General features: G+C 38.1%; 1 long non-coding RNA gene across 1 annotated transcript in view; it reads left to right on the forward strand.

Annotated features, from left to right (window-relative positions):
• The first annotated feature begins 841 nt into the window (after positions 1-841).
• LOC144614815 (uncharacterized) overlaps positions 842-19,570 on the forward strand; it is a 374,779-nt gene continuing 356,050 nt past the window's right edge. The window contains exon 1 of the long non-coding RNA XR_013553010.2: positions 842-1,248. This is a non-coding gene — a long non-coding RNA (uncharacterized LOC144614815). The remainder of the gene's footprint in view (positions 1,249-19,570) is intronic.

The following is a 19,570-nucleotide window of genomic DNA, read 5'->3' on the forward strand; positions in this document are numbered from 1 at the left end:
AAATATGATTTGCAAATGTCTTCTCCCATATATCTATTATTTATATATATATGTCTATCTGTATTGCCCTAGACAATTTAATAAAAAAAATCAAATGTAATATAAAACCAGCTTGTTTCAGGGCACCTGGGTGGCTCAGTTAAGCATCTGACTCTTGGTTTCGGTTCGGGTTGTGACCTCACAGTTCATAAGTTCAAGCCCCGCTGCAGGCTCTGCACTGCCAGATTCTCTTTCTTCTTCTATCTCCGTCCCTCCCCTGTTCATGCTGTCTCTGCCTTTCTCAAAATAAATAAATAAACTTAAAAAAAAATTCTTCATCCTTTAAAAAAAATATTGGGGCGCCTGGGTGGCGCAGTCGGTTAAGCGTCCGACTTCAGCCAGGTCACGATCTCGCGGTCTGTGAGTTCGAGCCCCGCGTCAGGCTCTGGGCTGATGGCTCGGAGCCTGGAGCCTGTTTCGGATTCTGTGTCTCCCTCTCTCTCTGCCCCTCCCCCGTTCATGCTCTGTCTCTCTCTGTCCCAAAAATAAATAAAAAAAAACGTTGAAGAAAAAATTTAAAAAAAAAAAAAATAAAAAAATAAAAATAAAAAAAAATATTTAAAAGTACCTTGTTTCTGAGACTTTTTAGGAATTTTCATTTTGGACCATTATGTAATGGGATTCCTCTTTTTGCTTCTGTTAGGCAAATGGACAAAACGTTGCTTAATGGTTTTAAATCTCATAATTATAGAAAATACTTTTCTTCATATTTTCACTGTTTTTAAGCTCTGAATTCCTGTTCACACATAGACACTATTGCATTATTTGGCTCATAATGTTCAAATTTATTATAACAGTATATAGAACGTATAACATATATAATGATCAAATTAGATAATTGTCTCAGGTTTAAGAAGAGGAAAGCAAACAGGAAAGCCTTACTAAGGGTATGGACACATGGGTGGCACTTGAAACAGTTAAAATAGATTTTGGGTTTCTGCCTTCACAATCCTGTTCTGAGCCTATGGATTTACCTTCTTTGCTTCTCCACAGTCCATCAAAAGAAGCAAAATTGTAAAAAAAAAAAAAAAAAGAAAAAAAAGGAAAGAAAGAAAGAAAAAAAGAAAAAAGGAGGAAACAAGAAAACTTCTAAAGGACCACTGGAAAAGAGAGAAAGATACCACTGACACGAGAGAAATGTGGAACTTCAGGAATGTGTGCAACAGAGGAGATCAACTGAAGCAAAACCTGAGGAGACTTGAACAGCAGGTATGTTGGGGCCTCTTGAGAAGTAAGTGGATGATTCCTCATTGTAACCTGACAAGGTTTCCATTATAAACCAGTAGAGGTTTAAACAAGGGTGTGCTTCAGGGACAATAGGTGAGGGTAAAGTGACATTATTTTGGAAACTGTACCAGCGACACACATGGTAAGTTTCCCTAGGTTTTACTTTCTATGGGTATTTTACTAAATGAAGAACTTATAGGCCAAGGAGGAAATAATAAAAGTCAATGACTATTTAGAAATTATTAAAAAGGGGATAATTACATATGAAAATCTATGGGATTTTGTCAAAGCCATACACAGAAAATAATTCAAAACTTAAATTTATTTCTTTTTTTAAACATGTTTATTTATTTTTGAGAGAGAGAGAGAGAGAGAGGTGGGGAAGGACAGAGACAGAGTGGGTAGGACACAGAATCTGAAGCAGGCTCCAGGCTCTGTGCTGAGAGCAGAGAATCTGATGCGAGGCTGGAACCCATGAACTGCAGAATAATGACCTAAGCCTAAGTCGGACACTTAACCAACTGAGCCACCCAGGTGCCCTTTAAATTAATTTCTTTTGTTTTTTGATGTTTATTTATTTTTGAGAGAGAGCGTGCATGCGCACGTGTAAATCAGGGAGGGACAGAGAGAGACAGGGAGACACAGAATCCCAAGCGGACTCCAGGCTCTGAGCTGTCAGCATAGACCCCGACATGGGGCTTAAACCCATGAACCATGAGATCGTGACTTGAGCCAAAGTCAGAGGCTTAACCAGCTAAGCCACCCAGGTGCCCCTTAAATTCATCTCTAATACAGTTGACCCTTGAACAATGAGGGGCTTGGGGGTCTCACTCTTTGCAATTGAATATCTGCATATAACTTTTGACTCCCCCGAAACTTAACCACTAATACTGTTGGATGGAAGCCTTACCACTAATATAAACAGTTGATTAACTCATATTTTGTATGTTGTATGTATACTGTATTCTAACACTAGAGTAAGCTAAAGAAAAGAAAATGTTAAGAAAATCATAAGGAAGAAAAAACATTTAGAGTACTGTACTGTATTTATTGAAAAACCATCCACGTGTAAGTGGACCTGCTGTAGTTCAAACTCATGTTGTTCAAGGGTCAACCGTAGAAGAAAGATTGAAACTAGATTAACTGATCTGTGTTTGTCACTTAATGGTTATGTGGAATGCTGTGTTAAGAAGGAGTCTGAGGGGCACCTGGGTGGCTCAGTCGGTTGAGCATCTGCCTTTGGCTCAGGTCATGACCTCACTTGTTGCTGTCAGCATGGAGCCCACTTTGGGTCCTCCCTTCTCTTCTCTTCCTACCTTTCCCCCCATTTGTGCTCTCTTTTTATCTCAAAAATAAACATTAAAAAAAAAAAGGATTCTGAAGGTGAATCTGTACTGATCAGGCAGCACTGCTGTTAGTAAGTACTGACTTCAGAGTTCCACAGAATTTTTAGAAGAACCGAATAAAACTGTTAGGGGCCAGATAATTCCTATATTGCTCCAAAGCACAGGGTGGTGGGAAGTTTTCTCAATAATTTCCTGAGGCAAGCATAATTCTGATCCCCAAATCTGATGAAGAAAGCACTGAAAAGAAAACTAAAGGAAAATTTCAACTACAAAGATGTAGTTGCCTTAAATAAAATAGTTTAAATAGGTTTACCAGTAAACAGTTTAAAGTAAGCAGAAGCACTCTGTACAGTGAAATACGGAATTCTTGGCACCTACAAGTCAGAAAAGAAGCTCCTTTTAATTTGTGTGAAGCAGAAATTAAAGAACCTGTATTACAATTTACAGATAAAGTGGTGAATCATATCCCGTTAGCTTTGCTACCTGGTGGTATTCACATCTGTGGAATCATCTGTGGTGGTATTGGCCCGTTACCACATGGGATGTGTGGAATCACTTGCCTCCACGTTGAAAATCTGAAAACCAGCTAAAAGCTGAAGTAGAACATCCAACACTTGATTGTGAATACTAAACTCTTGCCACTTACGTTTTGAGTTGGTTATCTGTATGTCTGTCTTAGTTCCTCTTGCTTTCATGACAAGAGAACTGTAATTATTCACCTTTCTTGCCACCTACTACAGACTTTTCTGTAAAGCAAGTGCTAAAAAAGTACTTGTTAGTTGAATCTAATCACAGGAGCTATAGTATAGTGAGAAGTTCACTGGTTTTGGGGACAAGGATTTGGTTTCAAGGCCAGGCTGCCACTGATGAACCACTTTTTGTCAGGTTACTTCCATCATGACTCAGCTAGGACATCCCCTTTGGGGAGCTGCCTTGACACCCACTCTCACTAGTGTCCTGAAGGAGCTCACTCATGTGCTCCCACAACCCTGGGCTTCCCTCTTTGGGGGCATTTAACATTCTCACGTATCTCCTCTGTGAGACAGTGAGTGCTTGAGTTTAGTTACTATCCTCTTCATCCTTGTACGTGCAGAGACTAGCTCTGGTCAGGCACATAGTAAATGCCAAATAAGTTTGTTACATGGATGAATGATTTAACTTTTCTCTAAGCATTTTCTTTTTGTTTGGAAAATGGGAATATTGATAATACAGGATATCGAGGTTTCTAAGACTCTCCCTTATAAAAAAGTCTGGTCTTGCCTCCTTTACTAATAATAGAAATATGTATTGTTTATTAAGCATCAACTATACAAGCCAAAAACTGACCAGGCACTTTACATATGTTAGCATTGTCTCTTATCCTTACATCCCATGAGACAGGTGCTATTATTCCCATTTTATAGATGTTTGGAGAAATTGCTCCAAATAAATAGCAGTCAAGACTGGCAGAGCTGGGATTTGAATTCTAATTCTGTCTACTTAGAATTTCAAATGTTTTTTATTATAGAATTGATGTCTCTATGGGAAATTCAGTTTGGGTTGTCATGGACAGGTCTCCTCATGGGTACCCTAGCTATGTAATTCTGGTCTGTAAAAGGTTGACCTTGAAAGGTGAGCTAGTAAAACCTAGCCTCTAATACATTGCTTGACACATGTTAATTGCATGCTCAATATCACTATTGAATAGAATAATGGATTAGTTAATTAATGAAAAACCCATGGATGGTATTAGTAATTTATGTAATAAACCAAAAGACCTTGTGTGATTGAAGAGATTTTAAATACCCACAACTTCAGTTCCGATGACAGGTGAATACTCCTGAGAAGACAAAACTGGAATCTGATTCTCATTCAATAGGTGAAAAATTGTGAAGCTGTATACTCATCTAGGTCATTTTATTAAAAATGAAAATTCCAAGATTTCATTCCCAGGACTTGATACACTCTCCTCTTGTGAATGTGGCATAAAATTCTTCATAAATTATGGAGTGTTATATATACTTAATGTATTACTAAGGATTTTTTTTAAAAAATGAAGGTTGGAGAAAGTATCCTTTGAGATCTATTGAATCTCAAGGAACAGAACAGGTCAGAGACCCAATTAAATCGGAAAAGAAAAAGGCTCTTTCATTAGGTGAAGGGAGTGTTTCTTTTGTCAGTATCTTCTCAGAGCAGGTCTGGTTGATTAAAATTTAACAAATAGATGGTTTTGTTATTTCAGGGTTGAGACATCCTTCGGTTACCTCAGGTGATAGCAGTCTATTGTCACGATGTCCTCGGAGTCTGCAAAAAGAGCCAGGAAACTGAGCAAGGCCACAGTGTCCCAGATCAGCGAGGGAGCCCAAGGTAATTCTACTTGTCATGCTGGTAACTCAGCACCTCTTTCTTTGCTTTCCCTCTGTAGATTTTTTCCTACCTCACCATTGATTACTTCTTCCATCTCTCCTTGTTTATGCCAAATGGCTTCTGCTTATTGCCTTGTATCTTTAAAAATACAAATAAGCAACATTTATGGAAGCTTACTGTATGCCAAGAACAATTTCATTTTTATACTCACGGCAACCTTTTGAGGTAGGAATAGGGTGTTCTCCTTTCCTGACCATTCATTATCCTGGTTTCTGCATTTAGTGCACAGGGATGCAAAAGCCATCAGGATAGGACAACATCCACTAATGGATTGAGAGCCAATACGTTTTCTACTCGTGACTGCCTCCCTGCTTAATATCAGTCCTGGTAATTAACTATCACTAATATCCAGGGCAAGTGTAATGCAAAGCTTACCAGCAATATTCACAACAGATGCAGGGTTTCATGAAGTTGACGTCAACAGGAAAGACATTGATAAATGAGGGTCTGAGAGTATGACAAGTTAACAGAGAAGAGAAAATTGACAAGGTCTGTGTTAATTTTGCTACGTGAGAACTGGTTTTGCTATTCTGCTATTCTGAGATATATTTTGAAAATGTTTGGTATGTGCACTGTTATATAATGAGTGTAGGCACTAACATAGGTCAGATTTTTATCCTTTTTGGGTCCCCCAGGGTTTTGTGGAATAAGAATTAGGCTCCTGGAACATAATGCTAGTGATTTTTGACTGATATATGCTCAGGGGGTTAGGGAAAGATGAATAACTACTTGGAGTCCTTAAAAACTGAAGGTCATCTAAGATTTATAAATGATAGACGCTATGACGAATTCTTCATAGGCCCAAGTTTTTACTTTAGTTTTTACTTTAAAGTCCTGGCTAATAGCATCTTAGTTTTATGAAGGATATTACAACTTGAGAGTGTTTTTCACATGCCTTATCTCATTTCATGGTCGTAAAAGTATATGAAGTAGAGAAGGGAAATAATGTTACTCTGTGTTAAAGGTGAGGACACTGAGATTTGTCTGATCTCAAGTAGTTAGTGACAGTCTAGTAGGAGAATAGTTTTCCTGACTCCTGGCTCAGTGCTTTTCCTAGTCCCCAGACTAGTTCCTAGACTAAGGAAGGGACAAAGAAAGGAAGAAAGAACGATATCGAACAATTACTAAACACCAACCACATGATTAATATGCTCTTTAAGAAAGTAAATTTTCAATTTGCATAATATATTTTCAGAATAGATGCTTTAAATTCATCTTATCAGTCCCTGTATGAGGAAGATCAACATCATCTCTATTTGATAAATGAAGAAATTCTAGAAAATCAAACAACGTAGATGCCCTGGAAAAATCAGTTGGCAAATTAAATAGAACAGTCATGTGTCTATAATCACGCAGTTACTAGAATAAATAACAAAAGTGGAATTACCCAGACCAATTACCCCTTTTTACCCAGGGAAGCTTTTAAATTTTATCTGATTTTCACATCTTTTTCAGCAATCTGTTTTATAGCAATTTCTTTTCCTTTTAAAAATTGGTTTGTTAACTATGATAAGTCATATAGGTCAGTTCAATTTTTATACTTTTCTCTCTGAGAAAAATAATACTTAGTCCTAAGCATTTACTTAAAAAATCATAAATTAAAAAACAAAACAAAACAAGACAATACCAGCCAGGAGAGACTTCATCTTGGGCAATTGATAGCTGGTCATGCACTCACTGCTTCTCCTGTTCAAAATCAATGATCTATTTTACTTGTAATCCTAGTTTAGGCTGAAGGAATTCTCGGATGGGAAAGAACAATGATCAGAATTTTTGTGAGTCTACGTTTCTGGCTGTTGCCCTTTATTATTCTTTACATTTAAGTATTTAGAAAGAGTAGTTTCTGCAGCAAGGCTTGCAACTGGAAGTAACTGGAAGTAACCTGTGAATCTCTCCTAGGCAATTCTTTGAAGTGGAAAAGTCCTGAAGTTTGGACTGATGTTATCCTATTACCCAGTTCACATTTAAACCAAATTTATTGACTGAAACATTTAGCTTATGAACCTCTTTTAGTAAGTTCCTGAAATAACCTAAAGCTTTTTTTAGACACATGTCCTTGCTCTGAGTGCTTATCAGAATGGCATTTTTGTGACTCCTGGCACATTAAGCTTTTCTGACTTTCCTGACTGGGTAAGTGAAGAAAAGATTCAGGATGAAGGGAAAAAAAAAATTGTCTCTGAAGGTAATTGGATCTAAGTCTAAGGCATAATAAAAGATATTGAAATGCGAAATCTGACTTTAAAACAGAAAAGTATCTGTGACTTGCTGAGACCTTTATCAAGAGGCAGGGAGAACAGGCCATCAGTCCCTGAGAGTTTCTTTGGGATTGAAGTTCCCGTTTTGTTAGGAGAAGCACATGCAGGGGAAAAAAAATCTGTTCTGCTGAATAGGAAATAAGGGCTTGGTTTCCTCCCAAATTATTTTCTTTTCCCTCTCCCTGAAATTACTAATGGTTATAGTGTATCTATGTAATGGCCTGGGAGATAGGGTGGCGTTTAGGAGAGACATGGGGAAGACTCCAAAACCTCACGGTGACATTGTTTTTGACAGTTAAATTCTGAAATTAGTACTTAACAGATAAGAGCAGCTATATCGCTTTAAAGAACTGGTTGTCAATTGAGGTTAGTTTTGTGCTAAGGGGATATTTGGCAATGCCTGTGGACATTTTTGGTTGGCTTAACTGTTCTTAACTGTTCTTAGCTGTTCTTCCTCCCCCAAACCTTGCTTGTACTCTACTTCTCCCTACCCCCAACCAAACGTCTTTTCACTTAGTCTTATTGCAGTGAACTATGTCAAAACCATGAAGCAAAGTGTTATCATGCATTGCAAAGGTAAATATTAACAGGAAACACAGGAGGGTGTGTGTGTTCTACCAGTGTTAGTGCATAGAGGTCAGTGATGCTGCTAAACATCTAACAGTGCACAGGAGAGCGCTTCACAATAAAGAATGATCGGTTTAGATGTCTCAACAGTGCTGAAGGTGGGAAACTGTTTAAAAAAAATAAAAAAAAATTTAATGTTTATTCATTTCTGAGAGAGACAGACAGAGACAGAGACAGAGACAGAGACAGAGACAGAGAGACAGAGCACAAGCTGGGGAGGGGCAGAGAGAGAGGGAGACACAGAATGTGAAGCAGGCTCCAGGCTCTGAGCTGTCGGCACAGAGCCTGACGCAGACCAGACCACGAGATCTCATGGACCAGAGCATGAGATCATGACTTGAGCTGAAGTCAGACGCTTAACCGACCAAACCACCCAGGTGTCCCAAGAAACTCTGTTTTAAAAGAACAACTGGCTTTCCAGCTAGTGAATGTTGAGTATAAAGGATTAAAAGTGTTCATATATCATTTAAAAAATGTGTCAATTGGAATAATGCAATTGAGAACATTTCAGGAAAAATTGTAAAAAAATATAAAGACAAAGTTTGCCAACGATTATCCAAGTGTTGCTCAGGGAAACTTTCACTCATTCATTCAACAAATATTATTAAATGCCCACAGCAAGCCAGACCATGTTCTAGGTGTTCAACATAAATTATGGAGCTATTTGGGGATTCTTTCCTTATTAAGGAAATGGACCCATAAGGCCATTAGATCAAATGTTATTAAACATTCAAATCATAAAATTAACCGCTCTGCCCCTCATTCTGAGCCTGTCCCCACCAAGCTCATCTGAAAATTTTGTTTCTGTGAAGCATGTGTCCAAAGAAATTGTATTATTTAGACCACATTCCTCTATGTGAAGTTGTCCACTGATATTAGTCACTTGTATGCTTGGTTTACATAAATTAACATTCCTGCGTTTTATCATTCTGGGACATTGGTGAGATAGTTTCTAGGTCCTACAGTAATTTACTGAAGTGCTATAACATTGTGGACCCTGAATGAGTGGTCATCTTATTTTGTCTGGGTTCTTACTGTTGCTCAATGTGTACCTTAATTGAGGGTGGCTCAGTTGGTTAAGCATCTGACCGGCTCAGGTCATGATCTCATGGTTTGGGAGTTCAGCCCCACATCAGGCTCTCTCCTATCAGCACAAAGTCAGCTTCAGATCTTAGGTCCCCCTTTCTCTCTGCCCCTCCCCCACTCGTTCTCTTTCTCTCAAAATAAATAAATAAACTTTAACCAAAAACATGTACTTTATTTTATTTATTTATTTACTTTTAATTTTTTTAAATGTTTTTGTAATGTTTATTTTTTTTTGTTTTTTTTTTAATATATGAAATTTATTGTCAAATTGGTTTCCATACAACACCCAGTGCTCATCCCGAAAGATGTCCTCTTTAATACGCATCACCTCCCCTCCCCTCCCTCCCACCCCCCATCAACCCTCAGTTTGTTCTCAGTTTTTAAGAGTCTCTTATGCTTTGGCTTTCTCCCACTCTAACCTCTTTTTTTTTTTCCCTTCCCCTCGCCCATGGGTTTCTGTTAAGTTTCTCAGGATCCACATAAGAGTGAAAACATATGGTATCTGTCTTTCTCTGTATGGCTTATTTCACTTAGCATCACACTCTCCAATTCCATCCACGTTACTACAAAGGGCCATATTTCATTCTTTCTCATTGCCATGTAAAAAACATGTACTTTAATTGAACTTATAGCAGTAAATTATTTTAAGGGCTAGGAAAATAGGTTAAAACATTAAACTTGTTCTTGGTGCTTACAACTTCCTTTACTGAGATGTTGTTAGCATTATTTTGTTTGTTGACTGAGATTTGTATAGACTATTGTAATCATAAATTCAATAATTTTTATATAAAGAGATATTAACCAGCTCCAAATAATGCCCTTTAATTGACCCCCTGCAGCATTTATTGTTGGAATACTTACTTTTGAGCTACTCTCATTTTGACTTTCATTATCATTTAAATTCATTTGTATTCAAGTTACAACCCAAACAGAATGTACAGTCTGAAGGTGTAAACAGGAGTCTGTAACTTCTTGGAAACTTGGAGGCACCTTACATAGTGTGGGTACTCCTGGTACTACTAGTCAGTGATATTGCCTACTGTTTACCCAGCATGCACTAGGCATCAGGGGCTTTGTAGCAGTTCTCTTGTTAATAGTGTGTGTTCAGATTTATTATGTGTTATGAAGTGTAAGTGAAATGATCCAGAATAGAGTTTAAAAAATGCTAATATTCTTTACTGTAAAATGAATAAGACTCTAAATCTCTATTTTATAATGTGTGGCAGCCTATTTTTTTCTTTTTCATCTCCAGATATCCTCATGGACCCCAGGGTTACCTACTTAGTCTGATGAAGTTGTCCCAAATTTCTATCTCCTAAAGATTGGGAGTGGGCCGAACGGTATCATTTTGAGCACTCTTACACATGTTGCTGCTCTGGGAGTCCCTTCTGAAGCCTTGGTGGTCTGGGCAGATGGAGCAAATCCCTTTCACTAACATTGCTGCCAACCCACACAACCTACCCTGCTCCTCAGGGGCTGAATCAGGGCTAAAAGTCATCAGCTGTAATCTGTGCTCAGAATCTGTGCTCTCTTACTAGTTTCCCATAAAAAGGAGGACAATCTTGCTGTAAGACTTCAACACCCAGCCCAGTAATCCACAGGATATTACCCAAGGTCTTGCCCCACTGGCAACTACACCAGAAATAGCCTTTCATGGTAGGTTTTGTTTATCTCTCTCTGGTGATCCTACATTAGAGGTAGAAATATTTACTGCATCTCCTTACCATCAACTGAGACCTGGAAAAGTGGGCTCTCCCTAGGCTTTTTTATCCCAGTGTTTGGAAGAACTCAGCTTATTTGTAACTTTTCCTTTGTAAAGGGTCTGAAAAACAGAGAATGCTCGCTGATGGTCATCTTTCAGATGTAACCAGTTTGTTAGGGTAAGAGCTTAGTTCACTGCACATGTGTCTTGTTTAATATTCCACAGGACCAAGGAACTAACTAGAAGTACAAAGTGAAGATCTACCAAGCTCATCCTGGCTTATTAACATCCTGGTAACTGTTAATAAGCCTTGATTTTAAAGCAGAATAATATGTCTGGGACAAATACTAAAGTGGATAGAACATCAGGACAACAGTGACGAACCTGGACCAGCCAGGCAAACTAGGATGTGAACTTATTCTGAGAAAGGTCTTGATCACAACCAGAAAAGAGAAAAAAGGTCAATATTGCTGAAATGTATTGAGCAATGAGAGAGAGCTGCATAGGATGAGATCACGTAGGTAGAGGTGAGACAGTGCAGGGGCTTCTAGGCCATGGTGAACATTTTTTATTTTGTTTTAGGTGTGATGAAAAGTCACCAGGAGATTTTCACCAGGAAAGAAACATGATATGATTTGCATTTTTATTTAATTTTTTTTTTTTATTTTAGAGAGAAAGTGTGAGTGGGGAAGAGGCACTAAGGGAGAGGGAGAGAGAGAATCTCAAGCAGGCTTCATGCTCAGAACAGAGCCCGATGTTGTGCTCAAGCCCAGCACCCTGGGATCATGACCTGAACTAAAACTCAAGAGTCAGATGCTCAGTGGACTGAGCCACTCAGGCATCCCATGATTTGCATTTTTAAAGGTCCATTCTTGTTTTTTATGGAGTATAGAATATTTGGTGCAAGAATGATAGATGGACAAACAGGAGGAGATTTTAGTAGCATGCGTGAAAGACATTGATGGCTTGGACCACTATGATAAAGAATGGAAAGAAATGGTTAGAGTAGGATATGTTTTTAAAGTTAAGACTTCTGGTGGGTTTAATTTGGGATATGAGAAAAAAAAGAAGAAAACTAACTATTAGGCTTCTGGCTTGAGCAACTGGGTAGGCTGTATATCGTGTATTAATAAGGGGAACATGGTAGAAGAACCTATATGGGGGAAAATCAAGAGTTCAGGTTTGAACATGTTAAGATGGAAATGAATGCCTTTTAGACAGAGAGTTGAGGGGAGAGGTCAGAGGTGGAAATAGATATTTGTAAGAATGAAGTGCATGAGGTGGTATTTAAAGATGTGAATGAGCTGAGAAATAGCAGCTGGTTAGCCAGGAAGAACACCAGACAATGTGGTGCCACAAAAGGAGAAGATGTTTCAAGGAGAAGGGGTCGTAAAATAGCTGAGTGCTTGAGATAAGGGAAAAGAAGTGACATCAGTTAGGACGTGTTGGGGGTTTTGGTGATCTTGCTTAGCACAGTTCCTGTAGAACGGTGGTGACAAACTCCAGTTAGATCAGATTGATGAGAAGCTAGGAAGCAAGGAAATGGAGAGAATGACTTTAGACATCAATCTGGAGAATTATTTCTGGGGAAAGAAGCAAAAAAAAAAAAAAAGGGGGGGGGAGGAGTTATAGCTGCAAGGAGATGTGATCAGGGAACGTAATTCTCTCTCTTCCTCTCCTTATCCATTTGTCTGTCTGTCCGTCCATCCATCCATCCATCCATTATTTATAATTATCAATTTGAGAGAGGAGGAGGTTATTTGTATGCCTTAAGTCCTTGAAAAGATGTGATCCAAAGCACAAGTGGAGAAGCATACAGGTGCAGGAATATCTCATCTATTAGAAGGAAAGGCACAAAGGTAGACTTTACAGGTAGAAGTGGTATATTTGATGGTCTTAGAAAGATGAGGAAATTCCCATCTCAGTCCTTGCTTGTACTTGCTTAATGAAGTATGAATTAGATAATAATGAGAGAAGTGGGCAGGGGCATTGCAGATTTGAAGGAAGAAAAAAGGTGTGAAATAGTAATTTGGGAAAATGGGAAAATAAATAGTCCAAGGAAGTATAGTGAAATATTCACCAGTGTTTAGTGCCCATTTGGGACTGGAAGTCACGAATTGTAGCTGGATCGTATAACAATTTTCTTCAGCCACATTCAGCTGTTTTAGAGTTAGACACAGAACAGGCAGACTGCTATAGCCAAAAGGGTCAGAATTTTGCCAAGTACTACAGAGGGAGGAAGGTGTAAAAGAGGGGTGGACACTTCAAGGGGGTGGGCAGTGGGATCGGTTTACCACAGCGGAGGCGGAATATTCTAGAACTGACATTATTTAGAATTGCCAGCAGAGAGTGATAATAAACAGCAGATGGGCTTTTTAGTTTGCTTTCTTATTATTTTAAAATTCTCTTTAGGCAGTATATCCCTGTGTATCTTATCACTGTCACTGCAAACCTTCTCAGGGCCACCGCAAGAGAGTTAAGGATAATTACAAAGGCTGGAAAGAAGGATTATGTTATTATATTATTATTATAAAGACCCTTTTCACAAATGGCCAACATTCATGGGTTCTGGGGATTAAGACATGGGCATGTCATTTTTCGGGGATACCCTTCAATTTATCACATTTTATTTATTCAGATATCCATTGAAATGCTACCTCCTCAGATGAAATTTTTTCTATTTTATCTTCTTCATACCCTTGTACCTGAAATTTTCTTTTTTTAATGTTTATTTATTTATTTTGAGAGAGAGAGAGAGAGAGAGAGCAAGAGAGAAAGAAAGCACGAGTGAGTGGGTAGGGGAGGAGCAGAGAGGGAGGAAGAGAGAGAATCCCAAGCAGGCTCCATGTTGTCAGCACAGAGCTCGATGCAGGACTTGATCTCACAAACGTGAAATCATGACCTGAGCCAAAATCAAGAGTTGGATGCTTAACCAACTGAGCCACCCAGGTACCTCTGTACCTGAAGTTTTCTTAATAACTTGCTAATGTGTTCTTGATTCCCATTTTAAAAAAATGTATCTCTGCGGTAAGGGGCTCTGCCATATTTGTTGCTGTATTCAGGTTGATAGTCTCATAATACACACTGATAAAAGCTTTATCACTTGTTTCTAGCTGGTTGGTATTTATTCTAGTTGTCTATGTAATGTTGTACTAGTGGCTAGATATTTTAAATATCACTCCTGAATTCTAGGAGTATCCTACCTAGTTTTTAGGACAGTGGCTGACGCACAGTAGACTTTGAATAAATAATTGTGTTAGGAGATGGTACAGATTAACACAGATGAAGATAGAGATTAATGCAGAGGCCACGTCCCAGGGAGATTTCTATGGCATGAAAGGAGTTTGGACTTTATCCTGAAAAATGATTGAGATTCATCCCACCATTTTAAGTAGGAAAATAATAGAATTATATTTGCATTTAAAACACAAAATTCAAAAGAATTACCATTAGATATTTTAGAAAAGGAATTACAGTTAGATATTTTAGAACCTCTGTTGAACCCCTGAAGTGATATTCAGAGGGATGGAAAGGTGCAGAGAAATATGCCTTTTTCTATTGAAGTAGGTAAATGCTAATAAACTACACAAACCAAACTTTTCTTCATTTCTCAAGAAATACTCCCATCACTTTGTGTGTGCATGTAATGCATGGGTATGTGTGTGTGTGTGTGTGTGTGTGTGTGTGTGTGTGTGTTTATGTGTGCATGCATGCATTTGACTATGTTTTTAATGTAATTTACTGTCAAATTGGCTAACATACAGCGTGTAAAGTGTGCTCTTGGTTTTTGGGGTAGATTTCCGTGGTTCATCGCTTACATACAACACCCAGTGCTCATCCCAACAAGTGTCTTTCTCAATACCCATCACCCATTTTCCCCTCTCCCCCACCCCCCTGACTCTAGCTAATTTCATGGGAGAAAAATATCATCATCCATTGGTTTGATATTGGGGTATATCTCACAGTCTGAAGAGTAAGTGGTCAACTAGATTATGGAAAGGTAAAGATTGGGGGCAGCTCAAAGGCTTAGCAACAAAGGCTTATGGACATTTTCTACAGAACGTGGCCATTGTTGGGACTTTGGTGCCAATGATCTTCAGTCTTTGTGTCTTTCAATCTAAATTTTGTAATGGTTTAGGCTGAGGTTTTCCTTAAATCTTTTTTTATCTTAGCTTTGACCTGTAGTGGATGTAGAAGCTGCTGATATTTTGAAATATATATTCTTCTTCTCTCATAGAAATATTTTTTTAGCTGGATGTCTGAATTTACAAAATAAAGACTATATTCCCTAACCCCTCCTGCATAGATAAGGCCTTGTTTCTAAGTTTTAATCAACAAGACGTAAGCAGAAATGCATGTGGTGGTTGTTAGGAACTTTCTTCAGTTAATAGCTCCTTTTTGGACACTTCCTGGAATGGAGATATAGAGGCTGGAGATCTGTTGGACATCTTGGACCATAAGGATGACAGCCACACACCAGGGATGGCACTGAAGAACTGAAGGGAATCTGATTTAATGAAGACTTTGGTAGAGCTGCCATACTGAACTCTACCTGCAGGCTTTTACGTGAGATATATGTATATTTATATTCACACATATATATGAGTATATTCATATATTTAATATATATAAATTCTCACTTAAGCTGTTGTTTTTTGGATACTGTTACTCATAAATATATCTAATTATAACTCCTATATAAGGATTTATTATAGTTTACAGTACACTTAGAGTTTCCTTTGTGTTTCAAGGGCAGTTAAACTTTCAAAAATTATTTTATAATTGTTTTTAAAGTTTCATTTTAATTCCGGTAGAGTTAACATACAGTGTTATATTAGTTGCAGATGTATAACCTTTTGGATTTGTTATAGGATGCAGAGATTGTAACATTTGCTCTGCCTTCTTGATATGGAAGCCCTTTGCTTATCTGTACACTTTTTCTTATTAATTATAAGAACTCTTTACATATTAAGAAAATTAGTTTTGGGGCGCCTGGGTGGCTCAGTCGGTTAAGCCGCCGACTTCAGCCCAGGTCATGATCTCGCGGTCCGTGAGTTCGAGCCCCGCGTCGGGCTCTGTGCTGACGGCTCAGAGCCTGGAGCCTGTTTCAGATTCTGTGTCTCCCTCTCTCTCTGCTCCTCCCCTGTTCATGCTCTGTCTCTCTCTGTCTCAAAAATAAATAAACGTTAAAAAAAAAAATTAAAAAAAAAAAAGAAAATTAGTTTTTTGTTTATCACATTACTAATATTTCCCAGTATTTGCTTTTTGCATGTTTTCTTATTGTTTAATTTTTTTCTTCTATATAGTTGCTTTACTATTTAAATACTCTTATTTATTGGTTTCTTCCTTCTTACAACTTTGAGATTTTATGTCATTCTCCAAAAGCCCTTTTCCACACATAGATGATAGAAATGTTTGTTCATATTTTTCTCTGGTACATTTATAGTTTTATGTAAAAATTTAAATCTTTAATCCGCTTGGAATTCACTTTTATATAAGGAACAAGATAGTTACAGCTTTCTTCTGCTAAATGACTAGCCAATTATCCCGATATCATTTATTGAATAAATACCATTTATTGAATAAAATTAGGGGTCTTGGGATTGACACATATGGAAATAGCAAAATAGGAACTTATTCTTTACCTATTGAAGCTTAAAATGTCTTTTAAAATTAATTCATTATATAACATATAAAGCTTTACAATACTGGTCCGATAAACACTGTGGGGATACAGAGGAAAGCATAATTGACTTCCTGAGGAAATCCTTGAAGCCTTTTGTGATGGTTTAAAAATATGTCTATAGGGGCACCTGGGTGGCTCAGTGATTAAGCATCCGACTTCAGCTCAAGTCATTATCTCACTCATGATTTGTGAGTTTGAGTCCTGTGTTGGACTCTCTGTTGACAGCTCAGAGCCTGGAGACTACTTTAAATTCTGTGTCTCTTTTTCTCTCTGCCCCTCCTCTGCTCAAGCTCTGTCTCTCTGTCTCTGTCTCTCTCTCTCTCAAAAATAAATATAAAAAAATTAAGATAAAAATATGTCTATAAATTCTTTGACAGTCCTCCATGCACAACATGGAAGTTTTTCTTGAGTGTTATCAGGACTTAGTGAAATACTTCCAATGAATAGAATGTGGCAGAGTAGATAGTATCTCTCATAAAAGATACTGTAGTTTCCTCCTTGCTCTTTCTCTCTCTGATTTCTCACTCTAGGCCAGCTGTCATTAGGACACTTTAGCAGCCTTATGGAGAGGTTTGTGTTATGAGGAACTGAGGTATCCTGCCAACAGTCAACAAGGAGCTTGTGCCAATAGCCATGTGAGTGAACCATCTTGGAAGTGGATTCTTCAGCCTGGTCAAGACTTCAGATCATTACAGCCCCAGCCAACATCCTGACTGCATGAAATTTCCTTTGCTGGAACTACCAGCTAAATTGTGAGATAATAGATGTTTGTTGTTTTAAAATGGCTATGTTTTAGAGTAACTCACTATATAGGAACAGGTACCCAAAACACTTTTAGAAGGAATATAATTTGAATTGGTCCTTGAAGGACCAATAAGAGAATTTATTTTTATTTTTTTAATAGAGAATTTGGGGAAAGGCATTCTAAGCATAATAGTTGGCATATGTGAAGTCATAGAAAAGTCCTGATGTATTCAAAATGTTCAAAAGTCTAATGGATTCAATGGGAGAATACTGTAGAATGCTATACACAGTGGGGGACTGCATGAATTGAGATTAAAGCTTGTGAAAGGTCTTTTGCAAAGCAAAGGAAGGAAGTTTAGCTTTTGTCTTTATGGTTGTGCAGAAGGAACAACAGGGTTTAATTTAGTATGACCCAATGATATTTGTTTTGGAGAGCAATAAATCTTAAGGTATAGCTGGATAGGTAGACATTCTGAAAATAATGCTCTCATGAGAGGTGATGAGTTGGATTTACTGCTCCAGTAGTAGAGATAGAGGAAAAGTATAATTTAAGATGCTTTTGGAGTGGAATCAATAGGATTTGAAGCCCGAGAGTCAAATTACACAATTGAATCAAATACAATTGGTTACATATTTCTGACAGCTGTTGATACTCTACAGCATGTGATAGGCATGTATTAATTTACTTCAATGAAGGATGAAATTTGTGAAGAAAAGAAAATGGGGGAGATACAAAACATTATACTTAGACAATACTATTAAATTCTACCTTCGCATGAAAACTCCAGGAAGCCATCAGCAAGAGATTTTCAGCACAATCCCGCCAGTGCTATTCAGTATCGGGAGACATTCTGTTACCCAGAATGTGAGAGTCAAGTGAGAAAGTTGGAACAAGTTGTTCTGCTCTGAGATAACAAAAGTGTGGAGGAGAATGCTTGGGAAACATTTGGTTCAGTATCAGGAACATTGAGACTGTTCTGTTGGTTATTTTGTTTGTATTTGTTCTCTCAGGAGCCCCCCTTTAAAAACTCTTACAAAAAGAAATGTGTTTCTCTTCATTTCAGGAGTTCTAAATGGGGGATTGTTTGGGGCTGGAGAAGGATCACTGAGGCCCCTACACATTCACCCCTCCTCCCCATGCCCCACTAGGCCCTAAGCCTCTAAGAGCACATCAGCTCTGGAGGGGAGAGGGATAGGGATGTGAGCTGGTTTGAAAATTCTCCCTTGGTGATTGTGGTGTCTGGGTGGCTCAGTCAGTTGAGCATCTGACTTCGGCTTAGGTCATGATCTCACGGCTGGTGAGTTGGAGCCCTGTGTTGGGCTCTGTGCTGACAGCTCATAGCCTGGAGCCTGCTTTGGATTCTGCGTTTCTCCCTCTCTCTCTCTCTCTCTCTCTCTCTCTCTCTCTCTCTCCACCTCCCCACTCGAGCTCTGTCTCTCTCTCTCTCAAAAATAAATAAACATTTGTAAAAAATTAAAAGGAAAAAGAAAATTCTCCCTTGGTGATTTTAATATGCCTTTTTTCGCCTTCTACTATCCCACCCGGCACTCCATCTTGAAAATCACTGTTCTAATGCAAACAGTTAAGCACAGGTTTCCCATGCTGAAAAAAGTATGCAATTAAAATCTTGAGGAATTCATGCTGTGAGAAGGTGCCAAACTGGAAAACGTTATCTTATGTACATCTGAATATAAGCATCACAGATTTTCCTGGGGCCTTAGCGCTGTTTTAAATAGGCTTTATATTTCTTTAGGAATACATCAAGGCGTTGGGAAAGCACACATATTTTTGGTTGTTCTGGGAGACCTCAATGTGCTTCCCTTACAACCACTTAGGCTTCACTGAGGCGGTGCAGAACTGAATGACTTGGATTCCGAACATACTGACTCGTGCAGCTAAGTGAGACGTATTAGTAATTAACTTACATGTTTGCATTCACAGATAGCCCAATAGTTTTAGCCCAGCTGGAGAGTTATGCCAACATTTTTTCTTGTTCTATTGATTGTACTTGATAAGGTTCTGCTTTATCCACATTTCTTCTTGAAACTGAATTATGTTACTTTTAATACGCAAATCTAAGACACTATTATCTAACCACACACACACACACAGCAACTGATTTCTGGTACTTCTTGTATGTAGTGGTCTCAAATGAGCAAATGACATTGAGGTTTTCTCAATATGACTAATAGAAGAAGCGTAGATACAATTAATCAATTCTCTTTCTGTTTTGTTTTATTTTGTTTCCTGTAGATGCACATTGCCAGTGTCTCTTTTACATTCAATGGATTTAAATACTAGTTTGTGATGTGTTACCTTTTAAGACCCCAATCTTTCATACCATGCTTTCTATAATGCAGTGAATGAGAGGTCTTAAGAATACAATGAAGAATACCCTTGTCTAACTCAGCAAAGAGTTTGTTTAAGTAACAATATGCAAAGCTTACATAG

Source organism: Panthera onca, chromosome F1 (assembly GCF_046562875.1).
Source record: "Panthera onca isolate mPanOnc1 chromosome F1, mPanOnc1 haplotype 2, whole genome shotgun sequence".
In the NCBI taxonomy this organism is placed as follows: domain Eukaryota; kingdom Metazoa; phylum Chordata; class Mammalia; order Carnivora; family Felidae; genus Panthera; species Panthera onca.